The sequence below is a fragment of the Gopherus evgoodei genome, chromosome 1, assembly GCF_007399415.2.
Source record: "Gopherus evgoodei ecotype Sinaloan lineage chromosome 1, rGopEvg1_v1.p, whole genome shotgun sequence".
NCBI lineage: Eukaryota > Metazoa > Chordata > Testudines > Testudinidae > Gopherus > Gopherus evgoodei.
In genome coordinates this window covers 180,039,396-180,060,045 of record NC_044322.1, presented here as the reverse complement: position 1 = coordinate 180,060,045, position 20,650 = coordinate 180,039,396, and the positions used below count along the sequence as shown (strand labels likewise).

Genomic DNA, 20,650 nt, shown 5'->3' with positions numbered 1-20,650 from the left:
AATTGTACCATAGAAAGAAAAAAGTCAATATTCAACACACTATTAAATTTAACACACTAAACTGGTGAGAAAGAATGTCTAAGTCACAGGTTCAGAACAGATTTTGCCTTGTACCCTTTGTCCTTTAAAACTCCCAGCAATTTGTTCTATTGGTCAGTAGTTGTCAGGAAGTGGCAGCCACCACAATTTGCCATCCAAGTGGATCCTCCTTTAAACGGTATTCACAAACAGGATTTACTGTCACATATCAGGGCTTTGCTGCATTACCCAAGTCATCCAAAAATAATGTACTGTTTAAAAAAAAATCAAAATCAGATCTTCAAAACATTTTGAAGGTTATAATCAGAAAACATTGATGCCTGAGGGAATGTCAATGTTAGACTAAGACTTTTGCTAGTACACAGTACAAATTCTAAAATGAAGGAAGACAGAAAGATGAAAATACATACATGGGGCCAGATTCTTATCTTCTTTGCACTCTTATAAGTCCAGGTTAATTGATCTCCTGTTTACATCAGAATCCATCCCCAAGTCTTTAAAAAGAATTATCTGAATTAAAAATATTACTTTGGTGTTGATTTTGACTTTGACTGTCATGAGATTTACCTCACTGATGTTTTTATTTGTATTTTTGCTTCACTCCTTTTAGTGCATGACCAGATGAAATATATTGCAATTTGAGGTCCTGATCCTGCAGTGACCTCTCTGAAGGAGCAGATATTTACCCAAGCAGAACTCATTGTAAGGTCAGGACCTTATTTACCAGACGTACCAATGGTAATGCTAAGGTTCTTCTGATTTAAACCCGCAAAAGTAAGGCAATTTTGGCTTGACCATCCCTCTTTCACTGCATTGTGCTTCTATTGCCGTTACAGCAGGATTCCAAACCAGAGTAACCAATCACCTTAATTTTGGTAGCGATGGTGGTTGTTGTTATGGGCTTAAGGCAGATCCTTAACACAAATACATGCAATTTTCTGTAGTGTGTCCATATGTCATTTTAAATTTCCCAGTTAGCATATGGGACTTAAACTGAATGGGTTCTAGAGCCCTTTAGAAAGCTACATTTGTCATTTTGGGCACATTTGTAACCACAGTTGTGTACACATAGTGGTGAGTGAGCATCTGGTATCCCCTTACTGCCCTGCACTAGGACTATCATAGTGGACCACAGCACAAGAGGGAGAGTAGCCTTCATGGAACCACTACTCCAGTGTTCACATAAGTGGATATGGAGTGGCTCAGCAGAATGACATCCAGAGCAGTTGCACTTGGTATTCAGAATGCATAGATTACTTTCCTAGAGGGAACTGTCTGAAACATGATGCTTAGGGAAAAGCTTATGGTGAAACTACAGTCTAGCTCTCTGTAGTTTGTAATGGTTCTTTCAGAGTTAATTAGGTCATCCATAAAATAATATATAGTAATTACAAACTTTCAAAAACACATTTAACAGTGACTAAGAACATCACTTATTAATTATTGATTATTCAACAATATGTTCAATGATTAATTCAGTAATTTATGGGGGCTAAAGTCTGCTCTAAGAACCTTGCAGAATTCAAGTAGTCACTGATTCTTCTATACTGTCCAATTTAATTGTGACATAAAAATGCAAAGTTACCAGACTTCCTTATTTTTGTGATTACAATTGCTCTTTAACATCAGATTGTTTACAGATGCAAATGAAATAATAGATATATGAAACAAAAATAACCTACAGCTATACAGTACTAGTGATATCTGCACAGTTTATTAGCCTTTTATTATTAAAGAGGTGTCTAAATAGTTTTATTATTTCTTCAGAGATTTAAAACCAAAAAGGACATGTTTCAGACACATTAGGCACCCACAACACTTGGTTAAAATAAAAATTAACATGAAATAAAGAAACTCACTTTTACTAAAGATATCCCAAATATATATTTGGGACCTGTCATGGTACAATTCCCCATTCTGAACCTTAGCGTCCAAAAGATGGGGTACCAGCATGAATTCCTCTAAGCTCAATTACCAGCTTAGAACCTGTAGCGCTGCCACCAACCAGGAATTCCAGTGCCTGGTACACTCTGTTCCCCCCAAAACCTTGCCCGGGGACCCCCAAGACCCAGACCCTCTGGATCTTAACACAAGGAAAGTAAACCCTTTCCCTCACCGTTGCCACTCCCAGGCTTCCCCTCCCTGGGTTACCCTGGAAGATCACTGTGTGATTCAAACTCCTTGAATCACAAAACAGAGAGGAAAATTCACCTTCCTCCCTCCTTCTCTTTCTCCCTCCCAGACTCTTCCTGAGAGAAAGTAATCCTGGCACAGAGAGAAATCAGCCTCCCTCTCCCTCTTCCCTCCTTTCTCCCCACCAATTCCCTGGTGAATCCAGACCCAGTCCCCTGGGGTCTCACCAGAATAAAAAAACAATTAGGTTCTTAAACAAGAAATACTTTTAATTAAAGAAAGAAAAAACAGTAAAAATTATCTTTGTAGATTTTAAAAAAAAATGGAATAGGTACAGGGTCTTTCAGCTATAGACATTGGGAACACCCTCCCAGCCTAAGTATACAAGTACAAATTAAAATCTTTTCAGCAAAATACCAATTTAAACTCCTTTCAGCCAAATACACATTTGAACTTCTTCCAACCAAATACACATTTGCAAATAAAGAAAACAACCATAAGCCTAACTCGCTTTATCTACCTAGTACTCACTAGTCTGAACTTATAAGAGCCTGTATTGGAGAGATTGGAGAGAAACCTGGTTGCACGTCTGATCCCTCTGAGCCCCCAGAGTGAACAACAACCAAAATCTAAAAGCACAGCACAAAAACTTCCCTCCCTCAAGATTTGAAAGTATCCTGTCCTCTGATTGGTCCTCGGGTCAGGTGACAGCCAGGCTCACTGTTCTTGTTAACCCTTTCTCGGCAAAAGAGATATGAAGCACTTCTGTACTATTAACTTTTCTTATCTGTTTATGACATGCCCCCCAAATCGCTGACAGTGTGGAACCACACTGGCAGCGATTTCTCCCTAGAACTTTAAAATAAACAGATCAATAAACACATGCATCCTTACATATGCCACTAATTATGTAAAACTACAAGATTCTTCACATTGCAAGGACAATTTTTAACCAGTTGATGTTAGGGAACTTTCACAGGAGAGTGCATCAACTTCTTGATCTGTTGCCCCTGCAGACGTTTCCGGGTTGTGGAGAGGGTTACCTCTCCCATGCCACCATTACTTTTCCCTTTGTCGTAGACACCATCAGGCCACTCAGCATCATCTCCTCCCTGGGCTGTGAACTGACAAACCTGTAAGTCTCTGTAATAAAAGGGCTTGAGAGAATTAACGTGGTACACTCGGGGCTTTAGGGAGGAATTGGGAAAGGCTATGAGGTAGTTAACAGCTCCCAGGCGCACTTGGACCGTGAATGGCCCTTCCCATGATGCTTCCATTTTATGGGCCTGTTGCGCCTTTAAGACCATAACCTGGTCTCCTACCTTGAAGGACCGCTCTCTGGTATGTTTATCATACCAGGCCTTTTGCTCCTTTTGAGCATCCTTTAGGTTTTCTTTAGCAAGGGCTAAAGAGTGTCGGAGGCTGCTTTGTAGGTTGCTTACAAAGTCCAGAATATTAGTCCTTGGAGAAGGCGTAAACCCCTCCCATTGCTGCTTCACCAACTGTAATGGCCCCTTACTCTCGTGGCCATACACAAGCTCAAACGGTGAGAACCCTAAACTGGGATGTGGTAAAGCCCTGTAAGCAAAGAGCAACTGCTGCAACACTAGATCCCAGTCATTGGAGTGTTCATTCACGAATTTACGTATCATGGCCCCCAAAGTTCCATTAAACCTTTCCACCAGGCCATTGGTTTGATGGTGGTACGGGGTGGCAACTAAGTGATTCACCCAATGAGTCTCCACAGTTCTTTCATGGTCCCGGCCAGGAAATTAGTCCCTGAATCTGTAAGGATGTCGGAGGGCCAACCTACCCTGGCAAAAATGTCTGTTAGGGCCTGGCACACAGTTTTAGCCCTGGTGTTGCCTAGAACTACTGCTTCTGGCCATCGGGTAGCAAAGTCCACAAAAGTCGGTATGTACTGCTTTCCTCTGGGGGTCTTTTTTGGGAAAGGACCCAGAATATCCACAGCCAGTCGCTGAAATGGGACCTCTATTATGGGGAGTGGCTGGAGAGGGGGCTTGACCTGGTCTTGGGGCTTTCCCACTCTTTGGCACACCTCACAAGACCGGACATACTTGGCAACATCCTTGCCCATCCCCTCCCAGTGGAAGGACTTCCCCAACCTGTCTTTGGTTCTGTTCACCCCAGCATGGCCACTGGGATGATCATGGGCTAAGCTTATGAGCTTCCCCCGATACTTAGTTGGAACCACCAACTGTTTTTGTGAATGCTAGTCTTCCCGGTGTCCACCAGAAAGAGTCTCCCTATATAAAAGTCCTTGTTCTATAACAAACCGAGATCTGTTAGAAGAACTGAGAGGCAGTGAGGTGCTCCGTGCCGCCACCCAAGCTTTCTGAAGGCTGTCATCTGCTTCCTGCTCAGTCTGGAACTGTTTCCTGGAGGCTGGAGACACCAGTTCCTCCTCAGACTGTGGACTTCGGCTTGGTCCTTCTGGAAGTGATGTAGGTGATGAGGTTGTTTACGTGGCTGGTGAACCGCTCTCCGCTGGTGCACCAGGTGGTATTTCAGGCTCTGGCTGAGCCTCTTGGGTATGGCTGTCTGCTGTTTCTGCCAGTTTAGACTCGCTGGCGCCCTCTGGCGTTGGGGTTGAAGATGCGTTTGCAAGCGCTGGCATCAGTGCTGGCAATGGTTCTGGTGCTGGTTGCGTTTCCAGGTCCGGGTCTGGGACTGGAAGTACTGTGGCTGTTGCAGTTGTTCGCAGGGGATCCGGGTCCACTACCTCTGTCTCGGTCTCTGCTAACACAGACGGGGCCCCTGTGGACGGCTCAGGAACAGGGATGGGTCTGGAAGCTTGCCTGGCTTGGTTGCGGGTAACCATTCCCACCCGCTTGGCCCACTTTACCTGGTTGGCCAAGTCTTCCCCCAGTAGCATGGGGATGTGATAATTGTCGTAGACTGCAAATGTCCACATTCCTGATCAGCCTTTGTACTGGACAGGCAGTTTAGCTGTAGGCAAGTTTACCGCTTGGGACATGAAGGGGAAAATTGTCACTTGGGCCTTTGAGTTGATGAATTTGGGGTCCACTAAGGATTGGTAGATAGCTGACACTTGTGCCCCCGTGTCTCTCCATGCGATAACCTTCTTTCTGCCCACTCTCAAAATTTCCCTTCACTCCGAGGGTATTTGAGAGGCATCTGGGTCTGGGGATCTTTGGAGTGATGGAGATAAAATGAACTGTACTCGGTTGGGGTTCTTGGGGCAGTTGGCCTTTATATGTCCCCGTTCATTACACTTGAAGCATCACCCAGCTGACTGATCACTGGGCCGAGGTGGGTTACTGGAGATTGGTGAGGTGAGAGAATAGGGAGTTGGAAGCTTTTCTTGGATTGTAGGTGGGGTCCTGGGTTGCCCTCGGTGATAGGGTTTATTGTCATGTGTGGGGGGGGGTAGTCGCTCCCCTTGACAGTAGTTTTTTTCTTTTCTGCCACTTCCATCCATTTGGCTCCAATCTCCCCCGCCTCAGTTACCGTTTTGGGCTTCCCATCTAGGATGTCCCTTTCTATTTCTTCAGGAACACTATCTAAGAACTGCTCCATTTGTATCAGGAGGTGCAGCTCGTCCAGATTGTTAACCTTTGTTCCTGATATCCAGGCTTCATAATTCTTTGCAATGTGGTAGGCGTATTATCGGGGGAATGACACATCTGGGTTCCATTTCAGGGCTCTGAACCGCCGACGGGCATGTTCAGGTGTTATCCCCATTCTGTATCTGGCCTTGGTTTGAAAAAGTTTATAATCATTCATTTTCTCCTTAGGCATTTCAGCCGCCACCTCTGCTAAGGGTCCACTGAGCTGTAGCCTCAGCTCTATCATGTACTGGTCTTCAGGGATGCTGTACCCAAGGCAGGTCCTTTCAAAATTTTCTAAGAAGGCCTCAGTGTCATCACCTGCCTTGTAGGTGGGAAATTTCTTGTGATGTGGAACCATAATTGGCGAAGGGTTGTTAGGATTGGCTGAAGCATGCTGCCTAGCCTGTGCTAATTCCAATTCATGCTTTCTCTCTTTTTCCCTCTCTTCACTTTGTTTTTGTTGCTTTTCCATATCTCGTTGGTGGGCCACATCTTTTGCTTCTTGTTCTCTTTTGTGGGCTGCCAGTTTGATTTTTTCTTCTCTTTCTTTCAGCTCCACCTCTTTTTTTCTTTTTTCCATTTGTCGCCTGTGGTCTGCTTCTTTGATTTGTTCTTCTGCTTTCATTTTTGCCTTGGAAGTCATGGTTCCTGTTTTCTTGTGTTGGGGTGCCCTCTCCTGGTTTATTGTCTGAACTGCTGTTCCTCTGCTGCTTTCTCTGTTGCCTTCTTCGGGTTGCTTAGCAACAGTCTTTTTTTTTAACTCCTTCTACCTAGCTATTCCTGACAGAGTTAGAAAGAAAAAAAAATTCATTTGCAAATGTGTTTTGCTGGTGTATGGTGACTCACAACTGGAGTCCCTTTGTTTAACAAAGATCCTTGTTAAACTCTAATGCCTCTGCCTTCAGGCAGTCTCTCTGCACAACCAGAAAGGAGAAAAGGAAAAAAAATTTCTGGCTGTTTGTTTATTTTTAAAAACCCTCTCTCCTGCTTACAAACAGCTAGCAGAGAGAAAAGAGAGAAAAAATCCTACTGGCTTTTGGTTCTAAACCCAAACCTCTCAGTCTGCCTGCAGATAGCTAGCAGGGAGAGAAATAAAAACCTCACTAGCTTTTGGATTCTATCTTATCTATCCCACACGCTGCACACCATGTCATGGTACAATTCCCCACTCTGAACCTTAGTGTCCAAAAGATGGGGTACTAGCATGAATTCCTCTAAGCTCAATTACCAGCTTAGAATCTGTAGCGCTGCCACCAACCAGGAATTCCAGTGCCTGGTACACTCTGTTCCCCCCAAAACCTTGCCCGGGGACCCCCAAGACCCAGACCCTCTGGATCTTAACACAAGGAAAGTAAACCCTTTCCCTCACCGTTGCCTCTCCCAGGCTTCCCCTCCCTGGGTTACCCTGGAAGATCACTGTGTGATTCAAACTCCTTGAATCACAAAACAGAGAGGAAAATTCACCTTCTTCCCTCCTTCTCTTTCCCCCTCCGAGACTCTTCCTGAGAGAAAGTAGTCCTGGCACAGAGAGAAATCAGCTTCCCTCTCCCTCTTCCCTCCTTTCTCCCCACCAATTCCCTGGTGAATCCAGATCCAGTCCCCTGGGGTCTCACCAGAATAAAAACAATTAGGTTCTTAAACAAGAAATGCTTTTAATTAAAGAATGAAAAAACAGTAAAAATTATCTTTGTAGATTTAAAAAAAAATGGAATAGGTACAGGGTCTTTCAGCTATAGACATTGGGAACACTCTCCCAGCCTAAGTATACAAGTACAAATTAAAATCTTTTCAGCAAAATACCAATTTGAACTCCTTTCAGCCAAATACACATTTGAACTTCTTCCAACCAAATACACATTTGCAAATAAAGAAAACAACCATAAGTTTAACTCGCTTTATCTACCTAGTACTCACTAGTCTGAACTTATAAGAGCCTGTATTGGAGAGATTGGAGAGAAACCTGGTTGCACGTCTGATCCCTCTGAGCCCCCAGAGTGAACAACAACCAAAATCTAACAGCACAGCACAAAAACTTCCCTCCCTCAAGATTTGAAAGTATCCTGTCCTCTGATTGGTCCTCGGGTCAGGTGACAGCCAAGCTCACTGTTCTTGTTAACCCTTTCCCAGCAAAAGAGATATGAAGCACTTCTGTGCTATTAACTTTTCTTATCTGTTTATGACAGGACCCTAAAATTGGGCATCCAGCTTTGAACATTTTGAACTTTCATGGTTTCAAGCTTTTCTCCAACAACCATGATGGCCAGAAACTGACTTTTGATGGCTGAGATTCTCATGTATCTCATGAATCCAAGTGCTGGGGGTTTAAGAAAAATACCAAATATCTCAAGACTCATGATAAAAAAAGCAAGAGTTGGCCACACAAAAGTTAGATATGTCTGTTTTGGGGGAGAACATATGACTTGGCCTAAAAATGTGATACATTGAAGGAATGATGCACAAATACATCTTCTTCAAAATATTTTAATATTAGCCTGATGAGATGTAAAAATGCCTATGCAAAATCAATTAGGTGTTCAGTTTAACATGACATCCAGTGATTTATGAAGAAATGTCTTCATCACAAAATAATCCCCACATTTGCCAGACGTAGTGTCTCTCTGCAACTTTGTTCAGAGTAACTGAGAACACCTCACTCCACATGCTGCGACAATACCATTATTTCAACACAAAGATATGATTATTCTAGATGTTAGCATAGTATGTAATATTTATAGCACAACTATCTCTTTTGCTCACCCTTTATTCCCAACTACTATTTGGAGAGGTTCTCTTGACCTCCTCTGTCCCACCAATCAAACTCCTGACTGGTTGCAGGGACAGCATCTGTCCATTTGCCAAAGATTACCTTGCAGTGCCTCTGCTGTGAAGAGTTGGAAGTTGTTATACACCTTTAGGTAGTGATGGACCATGAAAACAGGAATCCATCAAAACTTGGCATTAACAAGACACACTCTAAACTTAGCCACTTAAATAACTTGCTTAAGATATCACATTCCTCATCCTAGAGGAGCCGTAACATGGAAAATAGGAACAGGTTGGGAAAACACACACACACACACACACACACACACACACACACACACACACACACACACACACACACACACACACACACACACACACAGAGGAAAAAAATCAAGAGAGGAGTAAACACATAATTACAGAATAGGATGAAGAGTTTTAATTAAAATTTACCAAAACACACACACAAAAACCAAACAAACATACAAAACAAAAAATGTTTTCTTACATGACCTTCCAATATAAACTCAAATGGGGGCTGGAGGGGAAATCAACAAAAATAATTGAAATAAGACATTTGTCAACATTATGGTTTTTATGCTTTGCTTTAACTTTGTGTCCCTTCCCCTACTCTTTTTTCAGTGTTTTATTATTGATGAATGCCCCAGTCCTACAACTGATTATATACAGGCTGTGATGTCACAGATATCGGACACATACTTTAAAAAAAAAAAGTACACGCTATGAGGATCTCCCGAACTAGGTTAAAGTATTTTGATGGTACCTGTGGAGGCCAGATATCTTGTTCTCGGCCCATCTTTGGTACAAAAAGTTAATTTTATTAACTTCAGTAAAACATGCAGGCCTGGTTCTCAGTTGCCACATTATATTCTGGCACATTCAGGGCCTGTCCAGCCTCTGGTGTAAATTAGAGAAGCCTCAAGGTTCATATATTCCAAGGCCAGAAGGGACCATTTGGATCATCTATGACCTCCTATGTAACACATGCCATAGAACTTCTCCACAATAATTCCGAGAGCAGATATTTTAGAAAAACATCCAATCTTAATTTAAAAATTGTCAGTGATGGAGAATCCACCACATATCTCGGTAAATTAGTCAATGACCAATTACTCTGTTAAAAATGTGTGCCTTATTTTCAGTCTGAATTTTTATAGCTTCAACATCTAGCCATTTGATCATGTTATACCTTTCTCTATTACATTGAAGAGCACATTAATAATTATTTGTTCCCTGTGTAGCTACTTATAGACTGTAATTAAGTCACCCTTTAACCTTCTCTTTGTTAAGCTAGGTAGTGATTGAGCTCCTTGAGTCTATCAGGCATGATTTCTAATCCTTTAATCATTCTTATAGCTCCTGTCTCTAATTTATCAATATCCTACTTAAATTTTGAGCTCCAGAACTGGACAGTATTTCAATGATTGCAAAAAAATATCCTAGTTGCAAATATGAGGTACAATAACTTCTGTACTCCTTCTTGAGATTCCCTTGTTTATGCATCCAAGGATCCAAAAGAGCTCAACATGGTTGCACTGGGAGTTTAGGTTCAGCTGATTATTCACCACGACCCCCGCATATTTTTCAGAGTTATTGCTTCCAAGGATAGAATCCCCTATAGTGTAGCTGTTCTCCACTTCTTGAGTCCACAAAGAAAAAGAGCACAAGTTAGAGCAACCTTAGAAAGCTAAAGTGACCATTGTTTAAAAGAGTAAATGGGATGACCTGGGTAATTATATGCCTGTCAGCCTGACATCAATCCTGGACAAGATAATGAAGTGGCTAATACAGGGCTTGATTAATTAAGAGCTAAAGGACAGTAATGTAATTAATGCAAATTAATATGGGTATATGGAAAATAGATCCTTTCAAACTGATATGATATTTTTGATGATATAAGGTTGGTTGATAAAGGTAATAGCATTGACATAATATATTTATATTTTGGTAAGATGTTTGATTTGATATCACACAACATTTTAATTAAAAAACTAGAATATCCCTGCAGGGATAGGTTCTTGGCCCTACGTTATTTAACATCTTTATCAATAACCAGGAACAAAACAAAATCAGCACTGATAATGTCTACAGATGACGCATAAATTGGAGTGGTAAATATTGAAGAGTAAAAGTCACTGATTCAGAGCAATCTAGATCAGTGGTGGGCAACCTGAGACCCACGGGCCGCATGTGGCCCATAAGGTAATTTGATTGTGGGCTGCAGGTTGCCCACCACTGATCTAGATTGCTTGCTAAACAGGTGCAAGCAAACAAGATGCATTTTAATATGACTAAAAGTATACATCAAGAAACAAACGTAGGCCATACTTGCACATGGGAGATTCTATCCTTGGAAGCAGTGTCTCTGAAAAAGATTCAGAGGCCATGGTGGATAATCAACTGAACATGAGCTCCCAGTGCGACGCTATGGTCAAAAGAACAGATGAGATCCTGGGATGGATGAAGAGGGAAATGCCAAGGAGGAATAGAAAAGAAATTTCACCTCCATATTTACAAGTGGTACAACTTCTGCAACTACTGAATTACTTTGAAATATTGTGTCCAGTTCTGGTGTTGACAGTTCCTAAAGGATGCTGAAAAACTGTAAAGGATCGAAAGAAGAGTAACCAGAATAATTAAAGGACTAGAAAACACATCTTATATTGATAGACTCAAGGAGCTCAAGCTATTGAGCTTAACAAAGAGAAAGTTAACAGGTGACTTCATCACAGGTTAAAAAGTACCAATATGGGGAACAGACATCAGATAATGGACTCCTCAATGTAGCGGAGAAAGGTATAACACCATCCAATGGCTGGAAGCTGAAGATAGACAAATTCAATCTGAAAAAAAGGCATACTTTTTAAACCATTAGAGAAATTAACCATTGGACCAATTTGCTAAGGGGTGTTCTGGATTTCCCATTATTGGCAATTTCAAAACCAAGATTGGATATGCTCTAGGAACTATTTTGGGGAAGTTCTATGGCCTGTGTTATACAGGAAGTCAGACTAGATCTTCATAATGAGTCCTTTCCAGCCTTGGGATCTATGAATCACTGGAGATTGGAAGCAGGGTTGGTCCAGAGCTCTTTCACTAGTATTAAACTGGCTGGGGAGTCTCTCTGCATTGTCAAGGAGCTGTTTCCACCCAACTTAAGTCCACTTTATGTTGCCAGAGCTATATAAAGAGCCTTAGTATAACTGGGAATCAGACCTATAGTATTCAGTATAGGTACTATTGTACAAACAGCACGATTTTTTTTAAACATGCAGACATCTTTTTTGAGGAAAAAGTAGACCATTATTCATACACACAAATCCATAAAATAAAATATACATCATATGCAACAGTGCCATTTAAAAAATAAAGAACAAAAAATATAATCTATCTGCAGATATAAAGATTTTTACTTCCTTCTGAAATCTAACCAATTTCAGGATCTAGTTAGCTATTTTCCTGATAAAAAAAATTATGGATTTAAAGGTCAGTCTCACTAGTTTGATCAAACAAAGTTAATTTACTTTTTTCTTAATGGTTTCTTTCTGACAGATGAGGAAGCTTAAAAAGGACAATGCTCTCTTCACAACAACCACTAAAACACATCATTTTATTTTATAACATCATTTAAAGAAAAATGAGGGAGAAACATCTAGGGCAGCAAAAATTAATTTGCAGTAAATTAATCAGAATAGAGAATTTCACACTAAATAATCAATGGTTTTGATAACAGACAAGGAATCCTTAAGATGACAAAGTCCTCCAATTTACAACATAGAAAAAATTATTGTTTTAGAAAAATAGAGCAAAAAATAAGAATTTTTTATGGCTAAATTTGCTTGAGAAGGGTAATTAATGTTCTTTGAATGACAGTCTAATTTTGAAACATATTTGCTACAAAACATAACCATGACATATGCTCTATGTAAATTGGATCTTTAAAATCCTGCAGAGTGTTATTGTTTCCATTATAACCAGATAAGAGTGATAATATGATCCAGGAAGTTGAGCAGGGGAACCAGGAACTCTAGGATTCTATTTTTGGCTCTGACACTGACTTACTGTATGACTTGGATCATATCAATCTCTGTGCCCTAGTTTCCCCATTTGTAAAATGGGCATAATGACTACTGATATGAATGTTATGAAGCTTCATCCTTAGAACTCTCTTTGAGATCCACAGGTGTATGGCACTCTAACCACAACATAATAATAATAATGTTTAATCCTACTGGATCTAGGTTGTGAGACTTTGTGATTTGCTATACATTCATGGAAGTGAGGAGATGGAGCCAAACCACAACTTGGTAATGTGGGAGAGCAGTTACAGAAATCAGTCAGTCATTTACCATAGCCCACAGGTTCTGAAGTTAGACTGGGGCACAGAGAAAAAATCAGAGATAGTAGTCCAACTTGTGGATCAAGTCAGATGTGCTCATGTAGGGAAGGTGCATTTAGTGGCTTCAACTTGAGTGGATGCATAAGTCTAAGAGTGCCACAGTATATAACTGCCAAATCATTAATAAATTAATAACTAAGGCCCCAATCCTGCCATCTGATCAGATCAGATTGCAAGATCAAGGGCCTAAAGCAAGAGTCACAAAAGACAGAACTGGGTTTGTTTGTTTTTTAATGTGTGTGTGTGTGTGAGAGAGAGAGAGAGAGCATGCACAAGTGCAAAAAGTGGATTAAATCATTCATTTAATTTCCTTTCTCATCTTTGTAGAGAGACAAATATGCTGTACACCAGCGGTTCTCAACCAGAGGTCCAGGGCCCGCTGGGAGGCCATGAGAAAGTTTCAGAGGGACTGCCAAGCAGGGCCAGCTTTAGATTTCTTGGGTCCCAGGGCAGAAACCTGAAGCCTCACCTCATGAGGCTAAAGCCCAAGACTCTGAGCCCCACCATCCAGGGTTGAAACCTGAGCAACTTAACTTCACAGGGCCCCCATGTGGCATGGGCAGTTGCCCTGCTTGCTTCCCCCTAACACTGGCTCCGGCTTTTATATGCAGAAAATCAGTTGTGGCAGAGATGGGCCATGGAGATTTTATAGTATGTTGGGGCAGGGGGTGGTGCCCCAGAGAGAAAAAGGTTGAGAACCCTTGCTGTACACAACAATATTCTTAAGAGTCCATGTACTAGTTTAATTGTAAGTGGATTTATTGAATATGTTCTAATGGAGCAGCATACATTCCTTAAGTTATTTTAATATTATTTAGTAACTTTTAAGAGTACAGACCTATTTTTATTTTATTCTGTCCCCACTTATTACCATTGTAAGCAAAATGATTTGAGCCTCAGAGTTATGAACATGCTGGGAATGGAGGTTGTTCATAACTCTGAATAAAACATTATGGTTATTCTTTCAAAAGTTTTCAACTGAACAGTGACTTAATACAGCATTGAGACTTTACTATGCAGAAGAAAAATGCTGTTTTAACTGTCTGAATGTAAATGAAAAGCACGGAAAGTTACCCTACTTTGTCATTTTTTTTAAAACTTTCCCTTTACATTTTTAGTAGTTTACATTTAACATAGTACTGTATTTGCTTTTCTGTTTGTTTGTTTCAATTTCTGCTGCTGCCTGATTGCATACTTCTGGTTCCAAATGAGATGTGTGGTCAGATCAGAACTCCAGGTTCTACATTCCTGTACAACATTTTTATTTATTCAGAAGGAATTTTGATACATTGAAACTAGATATGGGCCTGAACCGAAACTCCAGGTAAGACTACTCTGAAAATTTCAGAACTGGATATGGCATGACCTTGGAATAGTCCCCGAGTCACAAAGGCATAGGTAAGTCAGGCAGGTCATTCTGAACACATGCCAGTAAAAACTTTAGACCACTTCACTATGTTTTCTGAATATTTAACAAAAAAGTATAATAGAAATAGTTTAGAGAGTGTTTCAATATTTTATTGAAACTACCTTTATACCCCTCGGTCAATACAGAATGACTCCCCAGAATTCAACTGTCTGGGCCTGTTGAGGGTAAGAAATACTACAGCTAATAAATTTGAGAAACTTCTAAAAATTGCTTTAAATAATGTTTTTCTGCATAACAACATCATGATATAAAGGAGAGATCTCTTATGATCTACCAGAGCTAGAAACATCTAATTCAGAGATGATTCTTGATATTTTGGAGGTATAAAGTTCCCATATCTGACTATGATGATCTGTGAGATATGAAATCTTCAATTTATCATTGGTCCATAACTTCATATTGCCTAATCTAGGCCCTGTCCACATTTTTAGAAGAGGATGGGGAAAGCAAAGGTTTCTATGGATGTTTCTTTGAGTTTTATTGGGTTGGGTTTTCTTTCTTTCTTTTAAAATATAAAATAAAACAAAAAAGCAGTAGCTGCCTGAAGCATCTCAAAGATTTGGTATGTTAGAAATAGTCTCAGAGTAGATGGATTAGTGGGCAGATTGCAAGTGAGGTATTCAAAAGTGCAGACCTACATCTTTTAGGATGTGTTCAAGGTCCGGATTTTTAAAGCTATATAGCATTGCTGCACTCAGGATCACAACACCTAACTGGGTTAGAAGCATAAATCTCATTTTCAAAAGGATTTAGGCACTTCAGGAAACTAACTTTCTAATGACTATTGATGGAATTTAGACACCTAAGTCTCTAGACCCATTTTGAAAATGAGATTTAGGCTCCTAAATCAGTTAGGTGTTATGATGCTGAGTGCAGCAATGCCTAAAGAGCTTTAGTAATGAAAGAACATGAACCCAGATTTTTAAAGTATTTCCGGACCATCTCATATAGTCAAAAACCATATAGTCTTAGATGTACTTTTAGGATAATGACTTCAGCAGCTTTTTAGTCTTTACTTATAGGAAAAATTAATATTTTAGAACTGTTGGTCAAATACTGCTCATCTTACTTGGACAATTAACACAGGTGGGATTTGACTCCATAATTTTGAGTAGGTTTTATATTACACTGGAAAGTGGCAGTAGGGCACGCTGGACTTTTTCCCATGGTGTCTTCATGCTTTCCAGAGTCTCCACTTTCATTTTTTTAAAGTTAGCCTGTAGTTATTATGGTGCAAAGAAAACCCTGAAATAGTGAGTTAAATGTAATTGATTCAGCAATGTCTGCTTGAGTTTCCAGAGAACCTGCAAGTTGTGAACTTACCCATTCATCTCACAGTGTTAACTCAAATGCCCCAATAGCGATCAACATTCTCAAACATTTCATTGCTCAAAGCATGTATGAAAGGGGAGGAAGGATCTACACACTTTCTCCCACCCTACCCCCAGTCAAGCAGAAGCCAAGGCCAAGATGTCCAGCAAGGCATTTGAGCCCTACCAAATAAGAGGAGCCCAGGCGAACCCACTGAGTGTGTTTAAATTCCAGAGAAGGCACTCAACAGAATTATGATTTTATGAAGCATCAAAACAAGTTTTTGTTTTGTTTTGCTTTTGTTTTCTTTCAGGAGGGTGTTTTTAAAAAAAAAAACACAAGTGTAAGCCTAGGGTATTGCATTACATTCACAAACGGTTCTTTTTGTTCTTGCTTCCTTACCTTTGCAATTAAAATTTACACAAATGAGCTAGGAACCCAACTACACAATGTCAGCAGAAGATCAAAGAGACACACTGCAAACTGTGATCACAGTTAGAAAAACATGTCATTAAGTATGTAGGGTCCCGTCATTTCCCAGATATAGAAACAATCTCTGGCCTCCCACAATAGTATTTCACAAGGGACCATTACACTCTCCTTGTCATTTTCAGCTGCCACTGTAATAAGCATTCAGCCTTCACAGTTTTAAGGGAAATCTCCAAAGCTGAGAGTTTTCTTCAGCTTTTTCAGTGAGTTGAACCATGGATAAAGGTTTAGTCTAATGTCAATTCCTTAAGATCATTCAGATCATTTACTTCACAGAACAATCTGAATCTTCTAAGGGAACTGACATCAGACAAAGCCTTTTTCCACAGCTCAGTTCACTGAGAAAGAAAAACACCAGTTCAAAATACTCTCTAAACCAAAACCTAGCCTTCCAATTTTTCAGTTATGCTAGAAAATTTCAATTGCCAGTCATGGAAGAATCTGAGGACCTCTCACATTTGAAAAGCTGTATTTGTTTCAGCATCACTAAGAGGTCAGCGAAGGACAAGAGGAAGGAGCAATACCCCATCTAAGACTTGAACCTCAAAAAGGTCACCAATTAAATCTAACCTTGCCTGATTGTTATTTGTCACAACATTTTGATGAATTTGGCTCAATATGACAAAACAAATCCATACTTTCAACCAACCAAATTCTTTTTTCTCAACATTCATATATGTAACTTGCTATAGACTATGTTTTCCCAATGAATTTGATGTATTCGATACATATTTTAGTACTAGGGGGGCAAATTCTGTTCTGTGTTAATCTGGAGTAGCTCTAGTGACTTCAGTAGCGTTACTCTAGGTTTATGATGATGATATAAAGCAAATTTTCTCCCAAAGAGTTACTTAGACAATATTGGAGTAACATGCCAATTCTGCACAGTAATACTGAAATTCACACCTGCACAAAGAACCAGCACAAAGCCTGTGCACCATTTAAGTCCCACTTAAAAATCTTATTTTCAGGTCTTAAGTGATGCAAAGGCCATGTGCCAGTTCTCGCACAGGGGCAAAGATCACCTTGAGAGTGAAAAAAACATTTATACATATGGTTGTAGATTTCTCATCTGATAAGATAATTGTATTGTTTTCCACTTAACAGTGCCAAACTAAATTACATGAGCTAATAGTCTTACCAGATGAGAGATATCTACAGCCAAATATATAGCATAAATGTAAAAGATTTGTGTATATGTATCATTTTTAATCAACAAATTCCATTTGCATTTACATAAAGATTATTTCCCAAGCTTACTTTGTGCAGCAACTACCCTAGTAATATAATCACCTGTACACTTGTCATCACTGTCTCTGTAACAGTGTATAAAGAGAATTATGTAACATCCTATTCCCCAGTGATGTGTTATAATATAACTAATAATAATGATAAATAATAAAGGAATGAAGGACAAAACAATCACCAACAACTTTTTAATTAATCAATCATAGATGCTGTAAATTCAAATCTGGAGTAATTGTCCAGTAACACATTCTTCATTCAGGAAAAAAAAATCCCATTTTCTTTAATAAAGTGAATTCTTTAACTTTTAAAACAATGGGCAGATTCTCACTGGGTGAGTACTGTCATAGTTCCATTAATTTCAATGCTACTCATCTGCTTTAGAATCAGTGAGAATCTGACCCAATATTTTAAAACAAATAATCTAATGCTGCAGTCCTGAAGGCCTGCTTTTTAAAAAAGTATTCAATAAGTAGTAGTAATAAACTATATACTTGTGTGGAATCTTGAGTACAAATGTCCTTTCTTGCCCTTGCATTCTTCAGTTATACGTTTATATCTGTGAAAGCGGTTTCTCTTTCTGTACTTTCTGTTAAGAAAAAAATTGGCCAAAATCATGAACATTTAAAATGAAGGGCCTGCTGCTATGTTAACTGTAGTCAACAGCAAGACCTGAATATATATGTTTTTGATAAAACATGCTTTTATGGTAGTACTATCAAAATTCTTTACTGGTATATTACTTTTCTCCACACTAATTACAATTGTGTTTTCACTACCTAACTTTTTCTTACCATTAGTATCAACATAATTGAACATTTGCTGCTAGCCCTGGCTTAATAAACCAGATCTGTTATTCCAACTTGCATACTACACTCTAATACTGATTATGTGATGTGTTTTGTATATTGTAATCCATAACTTGAAATACCACTGTTAGACACTTTTTTAAAAAAACCATGAAACTGTACCTAAATTAAGATAAATGAATAAAATCCCTAAGTACTTTTTAAACACTGTCTCTTTATGAATTCTTTCATTAATTTTGTTTTGGAAAATTAAGGAGAATACAGACTCGGCTGAAGTGGAAACAAAATGCAATCGTACACCAAAGACGATAAAAATGTGCATGCGATTTTTTTTTAACCATTTCCCTCCAGCAACTTCTTCACTAGTTCACTCATTGAATTCCGCAATCAGGTCTAAAGGATCTAGACACCCCACCCCTCCCCCAAAAACCTGACTATTCAAGCAAAATCCTGGAAATTAAAATCTCTCTTCCTCTTACCCGAATGGCTTATCCTTCAAAGGGGGAAGTTCTGCAAGTACCCGAGGCCAGGGAAGGTAACAGAAGCAATGCACTGAGGGTAAAGGGAGTGAGAGCACCCTACAGCATCGAAACGAGATTGCCACATTTCGGAGGCTGGCTCTACTAATGCTCTCTCCTCCCTTCCTTGAGCTGGGGAGTCTTGACCAACTTGCAATCGGCAACCTGCAAGGCTGAGCAATCGGTTGCCTGAAACAGAAGAAGAATTATGGAAAAAGAAAAAAGAAGTCCCCGCTGCGAAGCGACAAGCCCTGCCCCGGGAGACCATCTCCAACCAGGGGCGGATTCCACTACTGCTCCTCGGTCCCTCCTGCCCACCTTAACTCGGCTCTCGGGGGCGGGCGGGGCAGGAGTAACCCAGGCACTGCCGACCGCCTCTCACCTTTCCGGGCGCTGCCTCCAACTTGCTTCAGCTCCGTCGCCCTCCGCGCACCCCCACCCCACCAGCAGCGCACGTCAGCCGGCCGGCGGGCGCCCCAGCCTGGTGGGCTCCGTCCCTGAGCACCCCCCGGGCCTCACCTCGGCTTGTCCGCGTGTCCCGGGAGAGAGGGCGGCGAGCGAAAAGCGGGTGCTGCCGCCGCGGCTCCTGCTGCTGCCACCCGAGGGGAGGGGAGGGGCGGGGCGGCGCGGTCTGCGGGGCGCTGCCTTCCCGAGCAGGAGCCCGGCCCGCTCCAGCCACCCCCGCCGCCCGCCTGCTGGGCTCCTGCCGCTGTTCCCCTGGGGGGCGGGCCGGGCAGAGCGGGGGTGCGCAGCCCAGCCAAGCCTGCTGTCTGAGAGGCAGCCTGCCAGGCTGGAGATGCCTTTGAAAGCCCCTCTCCTCTTGCAAGGCAGGAGATCGTTTTGCCTTTCAGTGAGCGAATGGGAGACTGTCCCCTCGGGTTTTGTGTGTGTGGGCGGGGCGGGGGGGGGTTAAGGAAAAACCCAGCATTCAATAGGGGGGCAGCTTGGGACAGCCGCCTTGGTGGAGTAACCTCCTCCCCTCCGCCACAGCAGCGCTGCTTTCTCCTCCCAGCCAATGCAGCCGGCTCAGCAAGGATCTCGTCCGAGCGGGAGCGATCAGGCCGCTGCACTGACCAGCTGTGCCGGAGAACTTTGGAAGGTGCCTGAACACCCCAGGATGGTTTGAGCTGGGAGTTTGTTCATCGGCGAGAGCCAAGCGCGTGCCCAACTGGCCGCACCTGTACTGCACATTGAGAGACTTCAGGAGCTGATTAGCGGGGAAATATTGTGAAATGATAGGGAGAAATTAGCGGTAATTTATTTCAGCTTGAAGTTTATATGGGGAGGTTTATTGGTGCAGCGTGCTGCCAGCTGGGTTAGCCGACAGATCCGACTGAAATTCAACTGTAGTTACACTCTCAAACTGCATTGTAAGTCAATACTTTATTATACAATGCAGTTAGAGCAGCCTTAATATTAGCCACTTTGGGGAGGAAGCTTCAATTTATATGGGCTTCGGATAGTGATAAAACTGAAGGAAGGGGTTAATATTAATTAATGATCTCACCGAAGAAATCTTCCGTAACCGATGTACTCATGGAATTAAGGCTGAAAGTAACATGACTGACTGAAACAGCCTTTCCTAAAGAAGGGAGAAAAAGCACCAACCTTTCAGTACCATGGACAGCAATCATGTAAGAGCCCAGCAAAATCAGGGCCCGTTGGGAATAACAAAATATTAAAGTAATAAAAAACGAAACTTCTGAACTGTCATGAGAAAATATTCTGGCTGGTTCATATACTTTTAAGGCCAGAAGGGACCGTTATGACTAGGTAGTCTGACCTCACACAAAACACAGACCGCCGAATCTCATCCTGTAATTTCTCCACCAGGTCCAGTCATAACTTCTATTTGAACTAAAGCAGGCACGGCTGTTGTAGCCCTTTGGGTTCCAGGATAT

At 41.1% G+C, this 20,650-nt stretch overlaps 1 protein-coding gene across 2 annotated transcripts in view; it reads right to left on the bottom strand.

Moving 5' to 3' along the window:
* The window catches only part of ROBO2 (roundabout guidance receptor 2), a 1,574,925-nt gene extending 1,555,695 nt beyond the window's left edge, over positions 1–19,230 (bottom strand). Inside the window, exons 1-2 of one of the 2 annotated variants that reach the window (XM_030580131.1) lie at positions 19,132–19,177; positions 18,711–18,938 (exon numbers count right to left, since the gene is read on the bottom strand). The gene's annotated coding sequence lies outside the window, so the exon portion shown is untranslated. Of the gene's footprint in view, positions 1–18,710; positions 18,939–19,131 lie in introns of both variants that reach the window. The other variant, XM_030580139.1, reaches the window with a different exon arrangement.
* Positions 19,231–20,650: the final 1,420 nt, after the last annotated feature.